General features: G+C 39.4%; 2 pseudogenes; one reads left to right on the forward strand and one right to left on the reverse strand.

Annotated features, from left to right (window-relative positions):
• Positions 1-5,535: 5,535 nt before the first annotated feature.
• On the forward strand, positions 5,536-5,657 carry LOC120585612 (uncharacterized; annotated as a pseudogene).
• A 5,511-nt stretch (positions 5,658-11,168) lies between these two features.
• On the reverse strand, positions 11,169-11,287 carry LOC120585644 (uncharacterized; annotated as a pseudogene).
• Positions 11,288-19,839: the final 8,552 nt, after the last annotated feature.

Below are 19,839 nucleotides of genomic sequence, written 5' to 3' on the forward strand. Positions count from 1 at the left end.
TCAAACTAAAAAGCTTCTGCACAGCAAAAGAAACTGTCAACAAGGTAAAGAGATGACCATCCGAATGGGAAAATATATTTGCAAGCAATGCCTCTGACAAGGGCTTAATATCCAAAATATACAAAGAACTCATACAACTCAATAATGACAAAAACAAAAACAAACAAAAACTATCCAATCAAAAAATGGGCAGAGGACTTGAACAGACACTTCTTCCAAGAAAACATACAAATAGCCAACAAACATATGAAAAGATGCTCAACGTGGCTAGCTATTAGGGAAAAGCAAATCAAAACCATAATCGGATACCATCTCACACCTGTTAGAATAGCTATAATCAACAGGACAGGTAATAATAAATGTTGGAGAGGATGCGGAGGAAAAGCAACTCTCATACACTGCTGGTGAGACTGCAAATTGGCATAGCCACTATGGAAAACAGTATGGAGGTTCCTCAAAAAACTAAGAATTGATCTACATATGATCCAGCAATCCCTCTACTTTTATTTACTCCAAAGACTTGAAAATTCATGTGCAAAAGATATTTGCACACCAATGTTCATAGCAGCATTATTCACGGCGGCCAGGACACAGAAGCAACTGAAATGTCCTACAATAGATGATTGGCTAAAGAAGCTGTGGTACATATATACGATGGAATATTACTCAGCCATAAGAAGAGATGAAATACTGCCATTCGTGACGTGAATGGACCTCAAGATAATCATGCTAAGCGAAATAAGCCAGACAGAAAAAGTTGAAAATCACATGTTATCACTCATATGTGGGATATAAACCCAAAAGCAACAAACAAACAGGACAAACAGAGACTCATGGACATGGACACTAGAGTAGTGGTTACCAGAGGGTAGGGGGGAGGAGGGAGGTAGATGGGGTAAAAAGAGTCAAATATGTGGTGACAGAAAGAAATCTAACTATGAGAGATGAACATACGATGTAAATATATATGTGCCTTACTATTAAAATGTACAACTGAAACTTACTGAATTTTGTTAACCAATGTCACCACAAAAAATAAATAAATAAATAAATAAATAGATCAAGTGGTCTCTTTCATGTCACTAACCATGACTGCCACCACCACCACTACTGAATATTCACTAAGACCTTGCCTGGTGAAGCCTTTTCACCTTCTTCTCAAAATAACATTGTTAAATGTACAAAATACAAAGTGTTAAGAAAAAAATGATGTTAACCACAATTATATTCAAATATGGTCTCTTAATAGAATCAAGGGATCCATGAACTTAGGTGGGATAATAAATACACCTCTAGTTTCACTAATTTCTTGCTGAAATCTGTCACTTTCTCTAATGACAACAGAGGAAGTAGGCAACAAATGACTAGAATTTTCAGCAACTGAGACTATTACTAAGAGAAATCACATGATTTTCATACCATTTATCATCTTTGCATATGTTTTTATATAATTTATATGTAATTAGAAATTGTATAATATAAATTACATACAATATAAAATATAAATCGCATAACTATAATTATAAAATTATACAATTTAGTATAAATATGCATGATACTTTGAAATTTTTACAGTTAGATCTGCTGCTAAATCTTGTCATCTAATGTATTAATAAAAAGTCAATATATTAATATATCACATTTTAAATATTTTAATAACTATTTCAGTATAACTAGTTTCTCTTATAATCTTATATGTTTTTATTCACAGAAAAATATACATATCTTAGAGGTTACCTCAATGAATTTTTACATATATATATATCCCTGTAACCACTATTTAGTTCAGGATACAGAACATTTTTATTGCCCCAGAAGGTTTCTCTATGCTCCTTCCCAGTCAATACCCCACTTACAAACCACTATTTTTCTTTCTATCGTCAAAGCTTAATTTTGCCTAACTTTGAATTTCACATAAAGGGAATATCATACAGCATATTCTCTTTTGTGCCTGGTTTCTGTTATTTAACATGTTTTTGAGATTTATCCATGTTGTTGTACAACTAGATTTTTTATTGTTTTGTTTTTGATGGCTATGTGGTAGTCCAGTAGAGGAATATACTACGACTTATTTACTCATTCATTTGTAAATAGACATTTGTGTTGATTCTAGTTTGGGACTATTAGGACTAGGGATGCCATAAACATTGTAGTATAAATCTTTTGATGAACACAGGTACTTATTTCACTTGGGTCTGGAATGTACTTATTTCAATGGGCCTGGAATGCCACTGTTGGGTCATGAAGTAGGTATATGTTTAACTTCATTAGAACTGCCAGTTTTCCAAAATGATTGTATTATTTACACTCCTAACAGCCATGTATGAGCGTTCCAGTTGCTCCTAATCCTTGCCAACACCTGACATTGTTAGTCTTTCCATTTTTAACCATTGTAGTGGGTGCATGGTGGTATCTCATGTATATATATTTATGCATTTAAAAGCATTCTGAGCCCTGGGGAGTCATTTTACCACACACACACACAATACCACACACACACTATTTAAGGACCTCTGTAAAAAAGATTATTTTCACAGACTAGTAGAATCAATAGAATTTTTCTCCTAGGCAGCCATAAACATTTGAAGAAAATTTTTATTCCTATGTTAGAACCCAAACTTTCTTTATAGTTACAATAATTAGATCAGAAATTTGAAGTAAAATATTACGTTAGCAAATCAAGTTGAGCTACTTCAGGATAAGACAAAGTCCCTGCTCCCTGAGGAGTTTCTAATCTACTAGGAGAGGTAAAAGATGTTTTGGTCCCCAAGTAAATCAAAGAATGTGTATCTCTTAATTTAATGGTTTTACCAGAACTAAAGTATCAAACAACTTGACATGTACAAATCAAAATGAATTCTTTTTTACTCCCAATATATCTCAACATATTTCAATTTTTATAAGTTAAATGATAAAAAAAAAAAAATGCCTATTTACTTCTTTGCATACCTGTCACAGAAAATTGGTGGAGGAAAGGAGGTGTCACACTCAGCAGCGACTGAGGAGCATGTAAGAAAGAGACAATGTAGAAAGTAAAAGAGAGTTAAGGGAGAATAAAGCGCAATACGGAATCCTGATGTAAAGAGTGGGAGCTGGGCGGAGGTAAACAACACAGTAATTTTCCTAAACCTTGTTTTTAAAATTAAAATACTTTTTAATCAGTGAGGATATTTAACCATATTCAAATTAAATACATAAATGACTCCTATGCTAACATAATTGCATATTAAGGTATATGTGGAGGGCCAGCGATCTAGTCATAGTTTTATTTCAAGTTACAGAGCTTCGTTAAATGATGATATTGCTAAAGGCACATTGCTTTGTTGAGAATTAAATAAAAAAGATCATAAATTAAATAGAAAATAATAAGTATTTCCTTAAAAAAAATAAATTTAGGTAATCCTACAATTTAGAGGATAAGTGCGTTAATATAAACATAGGTTTTAGAATTATTGTAATATAAAACCCAAGATATTTTAAATGTAGCAGTCATGTTCTGGCTGTGTTGTTTTAGAGGGATAATTATTTCCGATAAAAATTGAAAGTTACAATTTTTTTTTCCCCCATAAAAGGTTCTTTTTCTTCTGGCACTGTCATGAAATGTCATTTAGCTGAAAACATTTAACTACCCATTTTTGTGAGGTGATTCCAGGCTCTAAGCTTCACCTCCATTATTAGTGGGATTATGCAGCATTTCTCAACAACCCTCGATTTATAAACTGAATGGGGAAAAAAATTGCAATGAGAGGACCTCAAAAATTCTTCTAAAAAGTATTGATAGGGTCAATTATATTTGATTTAAGTCTGCTTTTCCTTCTCTATGAGAAGTAAATGAGGAATACGAATTAAAGAGAAAGCTATTATTTATAACTTACATGAGAGTAAACTATGCCGATAAACCAATCGGAGTAGATCGCCTGGCTGTTCCTTGGAACTGCTCAAAAATTGTTACCTTTTCAATCCCAGGAGAAATCATCTTATTAGATAAAAGTGACATAAAGAAAATGAGATGCAATCAGAACGAGAACTGTCCAGAAAGAGACTTGAACAGTTGCCTTCAGGATGCTGACAAAGGAGAAGCTACCCAGTTAGAATAGAGTGTCATCTGAAGCAATACTACTATTAAGGAAAATTCAGCCTACAGCCTGCTACCCCAAACAAACTCAATCCCGTATGATCTCAGAAGCTAAGCAGGGTCAGGCCTGGTTAGTACTTGGATGGGAGACCACCTAGGAAGACCAGCTGCTGTAGGTGTTAATAAATAAAAAATAAGGGATTGTAAGCTGACAAGGTCAAGGTCTTGGCAATCTGTGAGGTCAACCAAGGGTTGCCTCGCCTAAAAAAAGTAAATAAAATTTAAATTTAAAAAATGGAAAATTCTTATTTTGCTCTGAAAATGCTCTCCACATTTCCTTTTTTTTTAAAAAAAATAATAATTTGCTTTAGTATGAAACTTTTTTTATTTCTTTTTTTTAAAAAATAGAGACTTCAGTATGAAACTTTTTTTTTAAGTTAAAAGGAAAATACAAAAAAAAAAAAAATAGAGCTTGCAGCATTAGGAGAAAATGCATTTTCCTCTTAACGAGGTGTTCCAAAGCACTAATACAGAGAAGCAATACCTTGAGGAAAACATGTGCATTACTTCACCCCAAAATCATCATGGTAAGTACCTTCCTGACATTCATTTGGGTAAAAATCATCCTTTATTAGATATGTTTTCAGATGCCAGAATTCTAAATTCGGTACTCGTCTTACTAATTAATAAGCCACCTAGGGTATCACCTGTGCAAGTCCCATTCAGACCAGTGGTTCAGGAAAAAAATGGAAAGCAGGGCAGGTGGTTATGGGTGTCAGATAATGTTGGTGGTGGCAAGATCAAGGAGCCACAGGACGATTCTGGAAGATGCAATCGAAATGTCATTTTCAGAAATAACAAGGTTAATGAATCTTCTTAAGAATGTATGAACACAGAAGTTTAGCTTCTCTGAGACTATCCTCTGAGAAACTACTGTGTCATTTTCCCAGGGCTCTTGTAACAGAGTCCCACAAACTGGGTGGCCTAAAACAACAGAAATGTATTTTCCCGGCTGTTCTGGGGACTAGCAGTCAGAAATCTAGGTGTGGGCGGGGCTGCAGGCTTTCCAAAGGCTCCAGGGGAGGACCCTTCCCCGCCTCTGCCAGTATCTGCGTCTCCAGGCTTCCTTGGCTGACGGCTGCACCACTGCAATCTCTGCCTCATCTTCACCTGGCCTTCTGTGTCTTCTCCTGTCTCTTATGTTAAACCTGTCATTGTATTGAGTGTCCACCTGAATAATCCAGGATGATCTCATTGTGAGCTCTTTAATCACATCTGCAAAGACCCTTGTTCTAAATGAGGTCACATTCTCGGCTTCTGGGAGTCAGGCCGGAGGTGCATCTTTTGGGGGTCCACCATGCACCCCACTACAACTACTGAGTCTGAATATTACACCTTTGGATGTGAAATATCTTATCCTCTGATTAAAGTGATACAGATCACAGCCATAAACAACAACGGTCTACAGCCATGCCACCCTGAACGTGCCTAATCTCATCTGATCACGGAAGCTGCTAAGCAGGGTCAGGCCTGGTTAGTACTTGGATGGGAGACTGCCTAGGAATATCAGGTGCTGTAGGCGTTAAAAACAACAACAACAAAGGCTAACATTATGGGAGGCATCAGGAAGACACCTCCTCACACACCAACTCGGATTTTCTGGTTCATTCTTTCATGGTTATTTGTTAGAAGACCAGATCCTGTTGGTTAACTAAAATCGTAGCAAGCCATGATAATTTGATTTGTTTGAAGAATCTTTGGTAAAATCTCTTTCTCTGACATCCTTTATAGCATCTTTTCAAGCTCCTGTCCCTTTGCGAATTTCCGTCCACCACTCCCTGAGCAGAGAATTGCATTTTAGCTGATAATCACATTCTTCACACTGAACAGATGTAATATGGCCAGTTTCACTTTCTACCTCTAACCCCAGAACTGTCATTCAGGCACTGGCCATGCAGCTTACCAAACTTCAGAACTTCTCATCGGGTCTCTCTATTTAATAACGCTTTCATTCACTCATAGCCGAAGTTACAGAGCCGCTGAGTCAAATGGCATCTTCAAGTATTCAAAATTCAAGCTGAAGTCAATAATATCATCACATTAAATGCATTTGCTTTTAACTCAGGGTGTTTCTAACCCATGGGGGCCTGTGTAGCAGCAATTCTCACTTCAGTCTTGGGCACCCCTCTTTAGTGGATAGTTATCATTTTCTTTTTTTTCTGGCCAGTATGTGAACCTTCTTTCTATGTAAGTAATCTCTCACGTTATGAGACAGAGCCACCTCCTCTTAAAGGACTAAATATATATAGTAATATTTATAATTTTATTTTTATGTATATGTAGATATATATATGTACAAATACACACACACACACACACACACACACACACACACACACACACAAATATATATACATACACTACATACTCCCTTTCCCAGCCCAGCTTCCCTTGTAGGTAGTGTACAGGGTACAGACCTAGGCTTTGCCAACAGATACACCTGCCAGGGATTTTAAATCTCAGATTTAAACGCAGAAGCAGAAGCAACGCCATTATGCAAAGTGTGACGGCCTCAGCAGGCCCAGCTACAAAACCCGAAACCCAAAACCCGAAACCCCGAAGGCCCAGTGCAAAATAAAAGTGTGAGGCTTCTTGCTTCAAAGGGTGGGAAAAACATGCCATTAAAAATACTAAAATATAAAGCTTTTTCCTTTAAAAATATTACATATGTAAGGTAATAGGAGTAATGGTGATATATGAATAAAAACAAACTTAAAATTGCAAAAGAAAGGATTTATGCTGTCATAATTTCATCAACGCAATAAGTAACAACATTAATGTGATATCTTGAACAGGCGTAAGATTTTCCCGGTTCATTTTTCTGCACATTCACTGATTATCTCAGCAAAATTTATACTTTGTCAACTTCATTTTCAATCTGTATAATTGAAAGTCACTCTTGGCAAATGTAAGATCACAAATAATTTTTGATAATTTTTAATTTTGAGAACTTTTCTGCTGATATAAATGTTAGTGGACTTGAGAGTTTTATAGACTGTGGCAACCTATAGTTTATTGGGATAAATTCCTGGTAAATCATTTCAAAAAATAAATTTTAGTACATATGTAGGTGATGATTCTCATGGAATAATTTTTCTAAAAAGATTTAGCTCTTCCTGAATACAAATTAGTCGGTGTAAGTTTAATTTTAAATGCAATGGCATTTTAATGTTTTCTCTGACATTTCCTCTCTCTTGTGGTTTACAAGAAACTGAAAGTGTCTTCATGGTTTGTACATAATTCCAAATGCCCGTTTTGTTCGTTCTATCGTTGTATCTTCAATTGCAAGAGAAAAAATCATTTTAAAATTGTCTTCTAAGAACTGGTTCCTCTGAAACATATTAAAGTAGTGTTCCTTTCCATTGCATGTGACCAGCTTTAAATTTAATTTCTATTTCTAAGACAAGATACTTGCTTTGCAATGTGGTGGGAGTTTTCAAAACCAGAGGTCTTAAATTCATTGAAGAATTCTAGTGACCTCTGGTGATCTATTGCAAAGTCAACGCTTTTGTTTCGTAATTATTTACTGGCAAAGTTTGCAGGCCAGAGGCGCTGCAGGGACCTCCGAGGACAGACATGCGGAGCACCTCCTCTCTTCAGCTCCTGCCTCCACTGTCACCACCTCTAATGTGGGCTCAAGTCCCCACTCCGCCTCCCAGGCTCGGGCAAAGGTTTGCGCATGCGCACTGGGCGCCAAGCCACACTCACTGGCGCCGCCGTTTTGTACCCTTAGGCCGTTGTTCCCACCCTGCTGCTAGATTTATCATTCCATTGTACTATTGGCCATTACAAACAAACACAAGTTCCAAGATAAAATTATTAAGAATTTCAAGACTGCAACTGCAACAGAGCATTAAATCAAATGCGCGGGCCCTTGGGGGTGGGGGGGACTCTCAAATGCCCGCAAATGTCTTGCATCCGTGGTGCCAGCGGGACAGTATGCTGCTCTCACCTAGCCTTCATTCTAGAAACATGTTCTTGTAACAAGGTGATTTTATTTTATTTATTTTTTTACACAAGGCTTTTTAGATGAAACAAAGGTAAGTGGGTACTGGTGTCCCTTAAAGGTGACAAGGACTCTGCAACTTATTGCTGTGTGCCCTTCTGCAAGCCGTTTGACCTAAGTCTCAGTTTCATTTGCAAAAGAATATTTCATTGTACCAACATTAATTTGATTGTTGATTGTCGTACCTCAGTTATATAAGAGGGTGACGTTAGGCAAAGCAGGGGAAACGTTTGACAGAAATTATACTATTTCTGTGGCTTTTCTAGAAGTATGAAGTTATTTCAGCAGCACGGTTTGGAAGGGAGTAAGCACCTCCCACCGTATTAGAATTAGAATGGACAGGCACGGACCAGTCCTGGCCTCTATTTACTAGCTGTGTGTCCTTGGACTTCTTGCCTAACTTCTAATTCTTTACCTTCCTGGGGGGAAAATGTAGATATTGGATTAGATTCTTGATGTCCTTTCTAGTGTTAAGATGTAAGAACAATTGAAGGGCCTCTAGGTTCTCATTTACTGTTTCTTATTTTGATTTTTTTTTTTTAAATTCATGCTTCCCACCACTCTCCACCCCCACCCCAGCCCCTAGCTGTTTTCCTTCTAGTTTATGTCCACTCAATCTGTCTGAAGCTCATGCAAAATCAGTACTTACAAGTATTCAAGAGTATATTTACATAAGCAAAGCAGTTCTTTCGGTAGGAAGAAGCCAATTTCTAGCATATCCAATTGAAAGAAAGTGCTTGTCACCTGGTGCTCTCATCCCAGCCATTTTCAGCTAATCTGGTGTCCTTCAACCTTGGAGGCACTTTAAAAAGGAAGCTTTTAAAACTGATGTTCCAATCCCAACAGCAGAGATTCCGATTTCGTAGGTCTGGGTGTGACTAGGCCAGATTTCACTTCTTGTATTTGGTGCGTTTGTGATATTCATTAAAACCATTGCTCAATTGACATTATAATGTGTGCTCATGAAGCATAATTCAGTCTCCTTATAGAACATCCAATGCCCATTTTATATAATCTCCTCTCAAGTTACATCATGCTACAAGAACATGCATTAATATACGATTCACATCAAATGGATATTGATGTGTATATACTTTGTTCTTAAAATGTATGCACCAGGACATTTTTATGAGATTATAAACAATAGGACAGGGACCTAAATTGTTTTATAGCAGCTTCATTGTGATATAATTCACAAATTATGCATTTCACATATCTAAAGTCTACAATTCATGGGGATTCAGTACCTTCATATAGTTGTCAGGTATCTAAAATTTAACCTTTGTCGTACAGAAGAGCAAATGGGGGAAAGAACCAATAATTTTCATTTGATGATAAGTTTTTTAGTATTTTTTTCCCTTCTGGCTGTGTTATTCTATACAAACCTGCTGAAAGGAAAGGTAATAATTACCGGTGATAAATTCATCTTTAATAAAAAGAAATGTTATTAATGAGAAAAAAAAAAGGTCAGTTTTCTCTACATGCTCATTCATCTTCTCTGAAAGGACACAGAACATTTCCAGTGACGATTAGATCCAAAATTTATATGCTCTGCTTTATAGGCTCTTTGATTAATCCATAACAACCAATTACCGTTGCTTACCTTTATTATTAGATTTTCCCAGCACCATTACACCCCTGACTAATGAAAATGCTAAGAAGAGTCTATTAAGAGCATGCACAATATCACTCTAGCTAATGCCAAATGGTTAATTGTCTTCAAAATTTGGAGGCATGGTCTTAAGGATGTATGGCACTGTGACTACATATAAATGAATCCATATACAGCACTTAGAAGGAGAGCTTAGCACAAAGTAAGTGCTCAGTGAGAAGGGTGATCTTATCCTAGAAACCAGGACACTTTCGAGAGTGAAATGTGTTAGCCGTTGCTATTATTAAATAGTATCCATCTATTTTGCGTACTCGAAGTGATAATACAAACAAATAGCCATTCCTAATGATATTAATGTATAAATAAGTTTCGGAAAGAAAGTGCACATAGATTCCTCAAGGTTTTCCATTAGAATTAAGGTACAAATAAATTAACTAAACATTGTCCTCTTTAGCTGCCACTTTTGAATCACATTCTACCCCTCGCCAAACCCCGATGACCCATGACACCCATTAGTTATTAAACAGCCGAGAGAATACACGTCTATAAGCCTGGTCAGTTCTACTTGAGCCCACCGTGCAGGCACCAGTTGGTCTACAGATGCCAGGCTCGCACACATTTAGATTTCTGGAGCAATTAATCTGTCACTTTTCGACATGTAATCAATTTTCTAATAATTGAACTTTAAGAGGAACGGACAGACAATGGGTCTTTGTACTCAAGCTCTAAGGAAGCAAAACATCAATGAATTTTCTAGGTCGCAGAAGCTTCTATCATCACCATTTCTTCATTAGTTTAAATGGAAATCTTCCTAAAGTTTCTTGTTTTCCAAGAGAGTCTAGATCCTTCTTTTAGAAAAATATGACTTCACATCCAGGAAAAAGATGGCTACTAGTCAGCCCAGCGCTTTGCACGTTCAGAGAGAAAAGGACACGAATGCGTGTCTACTCTACACGCCAACAACGAGAATCTTGCAAAGTCCCCATCGTCCTCACACGCCCTTGACGAGACCACCTGCTTCGTTCAGAGTCAGGGAAGGAGGCTCTGCAATCATCCCCTCCCAGCCTGCTCCATCGCGACTTTCTAGCCTGGAAATTTTGTGCTCTTTTCTGCCCTGACTCCTGGCAGATACTGGCCGCCTTCACGGCACACGTCCGAGCCTCCCCAGGGCCTGGCACCAATCTTGGCCGGCCACTTACAGCTTAACCCTTTATCCTTCCACTCAAGAAAGCATATTGGAAAGTAAGCGATGAAGAGTTTCATTATTGTACAGATAATCTCAAATCTCTGATTTTCTTTTTATTTTCTTATTTTTTATTTTATTTATTTTTTATTTTCTTTAGGTGAGACAACCCTTGGTTGACCTCAAAGATTGCAAGGACCTTGTCAGCTTACAATCCCTTATTTTTTATTGACGCCTACAGCACCTGGTCTTCCTAGGTGGTCTCCCATCAAAGTACTAACCAGGCCCGGCCCTGCTTAGCTTCTGAGATCAGACGGGATCGGCCATGTTCAGGGTGGCATGGCTGAAGACTCTGATTTTCTTTTTAAGCAAACCAACGTGGTTTATTTGCAAACTTGGATATGTTATTGAAAAAAAAAAAACATATTTTACAGCTTATTACAACTTACTATGTGGCACATCATGTATGTTCTGTGACTCCACGACAGAACCGTTGTCCCTTACCCTGGTGGATCTATAGGGAGGCCACCCTTCCCTTTCTTCACAGAACCTTCATTCACTATTTATTCATCTGCTGTTCTTTCATTCATGCCACAAACATTTACTGTGCTACACGCTAAGGACATGAGACAATCAAGGGAAAAACCCTCTGCTCCCAACAAGGTCCTATCCCCTGAGGGAAGTTAGATATGTCAAAAAAGAAACTAAGCTGTAAGTAGGATGTGGATATAGATATAGATACTGTATAGAATACATAGATAAATGATAGACAGCTGAGGACAACTGCTGTGTGGAACTATAAGGGCTCCCAAGGGTCTCTAACTCTCCTGTGGGAGAAAGGTGGTCAGGGAAGTTGAACCTGGATGAATTAGGACACTTTGCCAGCCAGATCAGGGAGGGCAGGCCTCCCACACTGCGCCCCACCTCTCACACCCCCCTACCCATCCCCCCACCCCCAGCTGTGCTCTGTAACCAGCATGCAAGTCGGCAGCCCCGCCGTGGGTAAACTGACGCCTAGGCAGAATTCGAAGATGAAGATACGATGCGAGGAAGTTGATCATTCTGGTGTGATAAGGGATAGAAGATGGATTTTTTTTTTTTTTTTTTTTTTTTAAGAGGGAGGCCAGGAGAAAATAGAAACTGGAGGATTGCTGAGGGGAAGTGGGAGGGCATTAAGGATCAGGACTCTTTCTCCTCTACCCCTCTCTTCCTCATCCTTTGTTGATTTCTACTTTTTTTTTTTCCTCCAGCTTCCTCAGCTGCCAGAAGCAGCCAGCTTCAATCTTATTAGTTTTGAGCCAAAAACATGGTAATCATTGAATTCCCTCAGATTTCTGACTTGCAAAATTTCTTCCTCCACACAAAAGCTTGTATGTGAATGTTCCTGGCAGCATTATTCATGGACAGTCAAAAACTTAACTGGGGGTATAGCCATACAATGAAATATTTTTCACTATAGGAACAGACTACTGATGCTTGCAAAAGCATGGATGGACATGAAAAAAAAAATTATGCTGAGGAAAAGAGGCCAGATATGTATGTATGACATATGCATCTATGTATTTTTATGAAATCTCTAGTAAAGGTAAATCTATAGAGAAAGAAAGCGGATTGGTGGTTGTCTGTGGCTGAGGGCGGAAGTGGGGATCGACTGCAAATGAGCAGACAGCGACATTTGCGGATGATAAAAATATTCAAAAAGTGGAGTGTGGGATTAGTTGCACAAATACAAATTTAGTAGAAATCATTTAACTGTGCACTTACAATAGGTAAATTGCATAGTATGCAAATTATACCTCAGTGAGGCTGTTTTTAAAATGTCCTACCCACCCCTCTGCCCTTTTAAGAAAATATATTGAGCATTATTGAAGCTTTTCTTCAGGGCCATCAGCGTAAATATATTGCATTATCGATATAGTGGAGTGATTAGATGATAAGCCGTATGATCCCTAGCAAGTTGTAAAGCCTCCTGGCTTCAGTTTCCTCATCTCTATAATGAGGATAATGAGGTATCTACCCCATAGGCGTGTTATGAGAATTAGGACAAAACATGTAAAGCACTCAGGACGGAGCTGATACGAACTCAGTAACAGCAGCTGCTATGATGCTTATGATAGAATACCATGATTAATACAGCAGGTGAGAGAAAAGGCAGGAGGGTAGGAGATAAAAACACATCGAAAGGTGATCAAGGCGATAAAATCAAAGGCAACTCTTTAAGGTTCCTGCTCCCGTCAATCTTCCCGGCCTTCTTAGTTTCCTAGCAATCTACAGATCATGTGACAGCATCGTTCATCAGAAGCCTGTGATGTGCCAGGCACTTTGCTTAGATGATCTCATTTAATCCTTATGGTGACCTATGATCAGCTACAAGTAAGGACTCCAAGGCCTGAAGAAAAAGCCCTAGGTTCTAGTAAGCGACAGTCATAATTCAATTCCAAGTTGGTCTGACTTCAAAACTCAAGTACTAAAAAAAAAACCCAAAACCTGAAGTACTTTCCATTATACCGATAGAGTAAGAGAGTGGTTAGTTAACTATTGCAAAGGGGACTTTTTTTAATCATTACTTTAATTTTTTCGTAGAACAACACAATGCTTTCAGGAAAATCCCATTGACGTGAAGGTCTGGGAAAAGATGCTGCTCGTTTTAATGTTTCAATAAGAACGATCATGAAAAACTGACATAAAATAGGTAATGTATAAAATATACTTTGTGCTCAATTAGGTATCACCGTACATCATATGCTAGCTAGCAAGCACCATTTCTAATAAAAATGGGTGGAAAAATATTTTAGATGATTAATGAGTTTATTTTACAAATTGGTAAATCTTTTTGGTCAAGGGTATATGGGAGTTCTTTGTATTTTTCTTGAGTTTTTTCCCCTCCAAGTTTGAAACTTGTGAAAAAGGTCAAAAATAAACAGCATATAATTTTTACTGTTTTTTGATAAGCGATTCAAAGCAAACTTAAATGTGGTTAGCTCTAAATGAAAACTTTACTATATCATTAAGACTTAGAAATTATGAATACCCTTCATGGGGCAAGAGACCGGAATATAAAAGAAAGATCTGTATTTAATATTTGTGACTCAATCGCTAACCAAACCATTTTCTTCATATAGAAGAGTTTATGCCACCGTTGACGCCTCATTGAATGCTTGACTTCACCAGCCCAACCAACTCAGTAGGAAAGAACTGTTTGAGGAGAAATGGGAGCCGTGAAGTGGAGGCTACGATGCTGATTAGTTTTAGTTTTATTCGTATCTTCGACTAGCCTAAGGTGGGGCCAGTGAGATACAAAGAGCCTGCTAAGAAAACTCACACAGAAATTTGGCCAGCCAATTGGTCAATGATATTGATTTGCGGGACCCTCCGTGACAGTGCGGTAGGAAGAACATGCGCTTGGGAAGCAGACAGATTAGGGTAAAATCCTGGTTCTGCCTTCTTAGCTCTGTGGCCATCACTGCATGTGTCATAATCTCCTCACCTGTAAAATGAGGCAATAATAGTGGCCACCTGGTGATGCTCTCTGCAGTATAAGCACTCCCGTGTGCTCGGTGCTGAGACCCCTGCTTAGTTAATGTTACGCACTGAGCGAGGACGGGCGATGTCAGCAGTGGTCGAGGTGGACGTGGCCCCAGCTCTGAGCACACCCGTGGCCTCACAGTGTGGAACTCAGGCTTGCAAAACAGCCACCACAATGACAAGTTTTCATGGCCACATTGGCGAATATTGGGAAATAATGGCTAATATTCATTTAGCATTTATTCTGTGATGGGTACATTTAACGGTGCCTTATAAGTTGTTTAGTCCCCATAATAACCCCATGGGGAAAGTAGTATGATTAGCTCCACGTTGCCAGTGAGGAACTGAGGTTCAAAGAAGTCAAGTCACTTAATCAAGGTCACACACGGGGAGGCACCAAAGCCAGGACTCAGACACAGGCAATCCTAACTGGAGTGCATGTTCTCAAACAAGAGCCATTCTGCCTCCTTTAAGTACCCAAACTCGGACTTGAAGGATTAGGGAAGATTTCTCAGAAACAAACAAACAAAACCGTGCTTACACTAAGACATGGAGGCCGCATAGGAGTTAGTTACCAGACCTCCGGTGGAGCAAAGAGGGGCCTGGGGAAGAGTTATAGGTAGAAGGAATATATGTGTGACGGGGAGGTTAAGAGACAGCACGGCATACGCACGCGGGAACTGAGGAGCGGCGAGATCTGACACTGGAGAGATAAGTAGCTCCCAGACCGTGGGGAAGCTTCGAAGTCAGGTTATGACCCAAAGTGTAGACTTTATGCTGAGCGCAACTGGGAGCCACTGGTGCTGAAAGCGTGAAGGAGGGTATGGTCAGATTTGCATTTTAGAAAGATCGTTCGGCCTGCAGAGCGGGGAATGGATTGATCAAGGGAGGAATGGAAGGGCACAAAACGAGAAGTGGGTGAACAGCTAGAGGTGATGTGGCCCCTATTACAGAAGTGATGGTGAAATGTAAAGTAGAAGGTTTCACAATTTAAGAGCTTTCGAAATGAGTGATAGAGACTCAAGAGTGAAAATAGATCTTGGTGACCGATTAGCTTAGGGAGGAGTAGACGGAAGAGTCACACGTATACTGAGACTTGGGTTTGGATTATTTGAATAGATGGTTTTGTCCAATGGCAGTGCCCAAATAGAGATCCCAGAAGAAAGATGACATTTCAAGGGAAATATGATTAAATTCTTGAACATTTAATTTAAGAAACAGTTGGGGGGGGCGGAAAAACAGTTGAACCAAATCTTGTCTGTCTTTTATGTTCCCGCGCACATAGTAACTGCTCAATAAATAATTGTTTAACGAATGAGACATACACGTAGTTCTGAATTTCAGAAGAGAGATTTGGGCTGAAGGTATAGATGAGAGGATTATCCGCAAATAGTGTTGGAAGCCGTGGAGCTGGATGCGATCATCCTTGAGAAGTGCGCACAGTAGGGACAGACGCGGGGAGGACAGAGCTCTGTGGACGCCAGCACATGAGGGAAAGACCCCGGATGTGAGGCCCGTGTCCATAGGAGGCTGTGAAGAAGCCCTGCCAGGGGTGATATGAAGGAACCACAAGAAGACAGTTTCCCGGTCAAAGGAAGAAGCAGCTTCGAGTGGAGTGGAGTGGAGGGGGCGGAAGCCAGATGCCGGGGAGAGGAGGGAGGAATGGAGGTAGAGGCAGTGAGTGCGCAAAATTCTTCCCAAATATTTGGTTCTAGTTGGCGGTGATCGCTGGAGAAGAGAGGCAGTCTAGGGAAGGGTTTCAAGACGCCTGTTGCTGTGGGTTAGAGGCAGGGTTTAGAGCTGTGGCTGGGGAGGAGATTATTGATAATAATGGTGATGAAGTGATTGTCCTCTTGTCCTTGCTGTTTGAGATGGGGAGACTGAGAATGCCTTAAGGGAAGAAGGGTGACGTCAGTGATTCTGAGGAGGGAGGAACCTGTGGAGAAGTCCAATCCAGAGCACGGATTTTTGATAGAATGAATAAAAGGCACGTTTTTCTCTGTTGTTGTTGTTGTTATTTGTTTGTTTTTTGTTTTTGTTTTTGTTTTAGGGTAGCAGGGCAAAATAAGTACAGAACGCATAATTTAAGCATGAAGTAGGCCAGAATTTGAAGGCATTCTTTTCCGATGGCTTCTATTTTCCCTGGGATGTTGGAGATCGGGTGAATTTGCCGACAGCACTAGAAGCATCAGAAGAAGTCCTAGTGTCGAGGGTTCACTGAAGTGGGTGGGACACAGCAGACTCTGAGAGATGCACAGGTACGTTCTCTCCAGCTGCCCCGGGAGAAGCTTGTAGAAAGCAGACTTGGGACAATCCTGTGTTTGTGTTTTGACTGATGAATATGACAGAAGGACAAAGAGAAAAAGGATTTGGCAGGAGAGTGGTTAGAATCCCTATGAAACCCAAGGAAAAAAGTAAAGACAAAAGATGTATGAACGATTGAAAGTAACTGGGCAAGGGTCTAGAGACTCCCATATTTTATCTGATTTCAAAAGGCAAGGTTCACAGCTTTGTTGGAGAGAAATCTCTAAAATGGGGTAGAGAGGAAGGTTAAGTTCCTGAGAGAAAAAGGACCATAAAACAGTCTTTAAAATGGAGGGAACTTGCTCATATCAAGTGTCAGGCATTATGCTATGAATTGTACACAAATATTAATTCATTTGACCTTCAAAATAAACCTGAAAGTCAGAGATTATTATTATTCTTATTAAAGAAAAATTGTTCTCTGGAAGAATATTTGCCCATAAATCACACAGCTCATCAAGGATTTAGCCTGAATTCCAACCCTGGTCTAACCCTCACACCCCTATCTTATCATAATTCCAAAACTGCTCCAGAAGTCGCTAGAAAGAATTAAACTTCATATCCAGGTTTTCTAAAACATCATCTAAAAATTCAAGCCATAAAATGTACATCTATACGGAAAAATAAATCTCTCTCCCCCCAACTCTTAGTTTCTTAAATACCCTTCTAGAATAGTCCCTTGCATGCATGTGTGTGATGTGTACACATATGTTTACACAAGGTCGGCCAGATATAATTTTGTACACGACCTCTCATATGTAGCAACATATCTTGAAATATTGGACATAGCACACCTTCTTCCTTCCAGACGGTCTGCTATTCCTGCAGATTCCACACATCATTTAACCCTACAGCAGATTTTAGGCTGTTCTCATCTTTTTCTATCACAAATAACATAGTAATGATTACCTCTGTATATATGCCTGTCTCCACCTGGAATTTAGCTTTGGGGTGAGAATGTTAGATAGTTACTCCAACATCATTTATGGACTAAATTGTATCTTACCACAGCAATTTGACATGTCACCTTTATCCTATCTCGTCATACTGAAATCTCGAATGAATTTTGCTCTATTTCTGTACTTCCTGTTCTGTTCCATTTGTTTATATATTCTTGATTCATACATTGGTGTTTCAATACCGAAACTGTTTTACTTACTGTAGTTGCATGAAACATTTTGATATCTGTCGAGGATAAGACTCCCTCATTCTTTTATTTTCAGAATTTTCCCAGCTAATGTGGGAAAATCACATTATTTTGAATAGATGCATTAATCTAAAGGTACTTTTCACTCACAGGCTAATGCTAATAAGATTTAGGAAGCACCAGAGGGACCCAAGGAATCAGAAATTTGACCGGGACAGGAAAAATGGGGAACATTCAGATGTTAATTAGCTCTCCAGGCCCACACAGACTCTGGAGGTCGGGAAAGGGAGGGGCGGGGTGGGGAGAGTTTTGAGAGAGGTAGGGGAAGACGCAGGAAGAGGCTTACGATCCCCACCCCCATCCCCCCACCCCCACCCCACCATCAACCTGCTTCCGCCCTCTCCACGCCACTGCAACGCTCTCGACAAGGACGCTGGGTTTTCTGGTTCCTAAATACAATGAACACTTCCCTTAGAGTCCTGGGGTTAGCCCCCAAAATAGAGCAGTCCTTTGCTGATCCCCTCCTTAAGGTGTAAGATCCGACCTGGTGTGAATGACTGCAAATGCCAGCTTCTTCTGAGTTTATCTGCCTCCGCAGCCCGGGAGAGCCCAGGAGAGCCAGGCACAATGACCTCTGCCTTCACTTTCCTGCATCCTCCTCCCTGAGCATCTCCTTCCCCTCAGCCTCCTCCCCACACCGTCTTTATTGACAAGGAATTATTTTGAGGGGGGTGGGGTGGGAACAGACAGAGGAAGGCTGAAGAGTTAAGACATATTTCCCCAGACTCTCCAATATTCGCCATACAGCAAAATTTACCTGAATAAATAGCTCTCTACAGTTGATGAGGCCCGCAGTACAGCGTCCAGCACATTCAGAAGCAGAGGCACTCGGTATCTGTTGACTAATCAACTGAATGCTTACAAATCAAAATTGCTGCAGCTGTTAATGACAACTGCAGGTTATCTTAAAGAACTCATTTCTTCAGAAACTGGCAAAGACAAACTTGGTTATAAATGCGTATAGTTTCATTGACATTTAGTCTAGGGCAAGTAAATGACCCAAGGAGGTGATTTATAAATTCCTTCGACTGATTCTCTGATAGGAAGCCGAGCAACGTGCTCTGGTCATTGGGTCCGATTTACACCAGAAAAACGTACAGAAGAAAATGGAGGTTCTCTATCTTGCTCTTGGCCTCTCCTGGTTTCCTGTTACTATATAACAGGCATCCCTTCCCTTTAATTACCTTCTTCATGGCTTGAGAGCTTTGATGACTTGATTAAGCCTTGTAGTGCAGTTCCAGTCCCTACCCATCTGATTAATTAGTCCGAACCTTATTAACTTCCTAATTCCGATCAATAAGGCACTGACGCTCAACTGTGCAAGGGCAAACTAAGGAGGCAATTTTATTTCAAGACAGAGTCTCTACTGGGTTTTTTTTTTTTTTTACCATCTTTTAAAAAATCTTACTTTTTAATGCAACTAGATTGGAATACGGCAGCAATACAATAATAGTCCCACGAGGACTATACTCACTGTCCAGTCATAGCCGCTTTAGTAGCTGCACCAGTACTATTTGATGGCACTATTTGGGGACCTCACATTAAGAACACAGGGCCATTATTCAGGATAGCAGGTAAATGCCTGGAATCGGCCAGAGAAAGAATACGATGCCGATGATAACGATAATACAATCTTTTCTTCTCTGCAGGACACTGACAAAATATGTCCCAAGCAACTCTTCTTCCTCAAACCCAAATTCATAGCAGAGTTCTCTCACGCTGATGGAATATTCCGATATTCTAGATATTTCTACACTATCCAGTAGAAATAATTTACATTATTAAAAATTCACAAGCAAAATTAATTTTGATAGCATAATTTTATAATCCAACATATCAAAGGTATTATCATTGCAACACGTAAACA

The sequence above is a fragment of the Pteropus medius genome, unplaced genomic scaffold (assembly GCF_902729225.1).
Source record: "Pteropus medius unplaced genomic scaffold, Ma_sr-lr_union100, whole genome shotgun sequence".
Lineage (NCBI taxonomy): Eukaryota > Metazoa > Chordata > Mammalia > Chiroptera > Pteropodidae > Pteropus > Pteropus medius.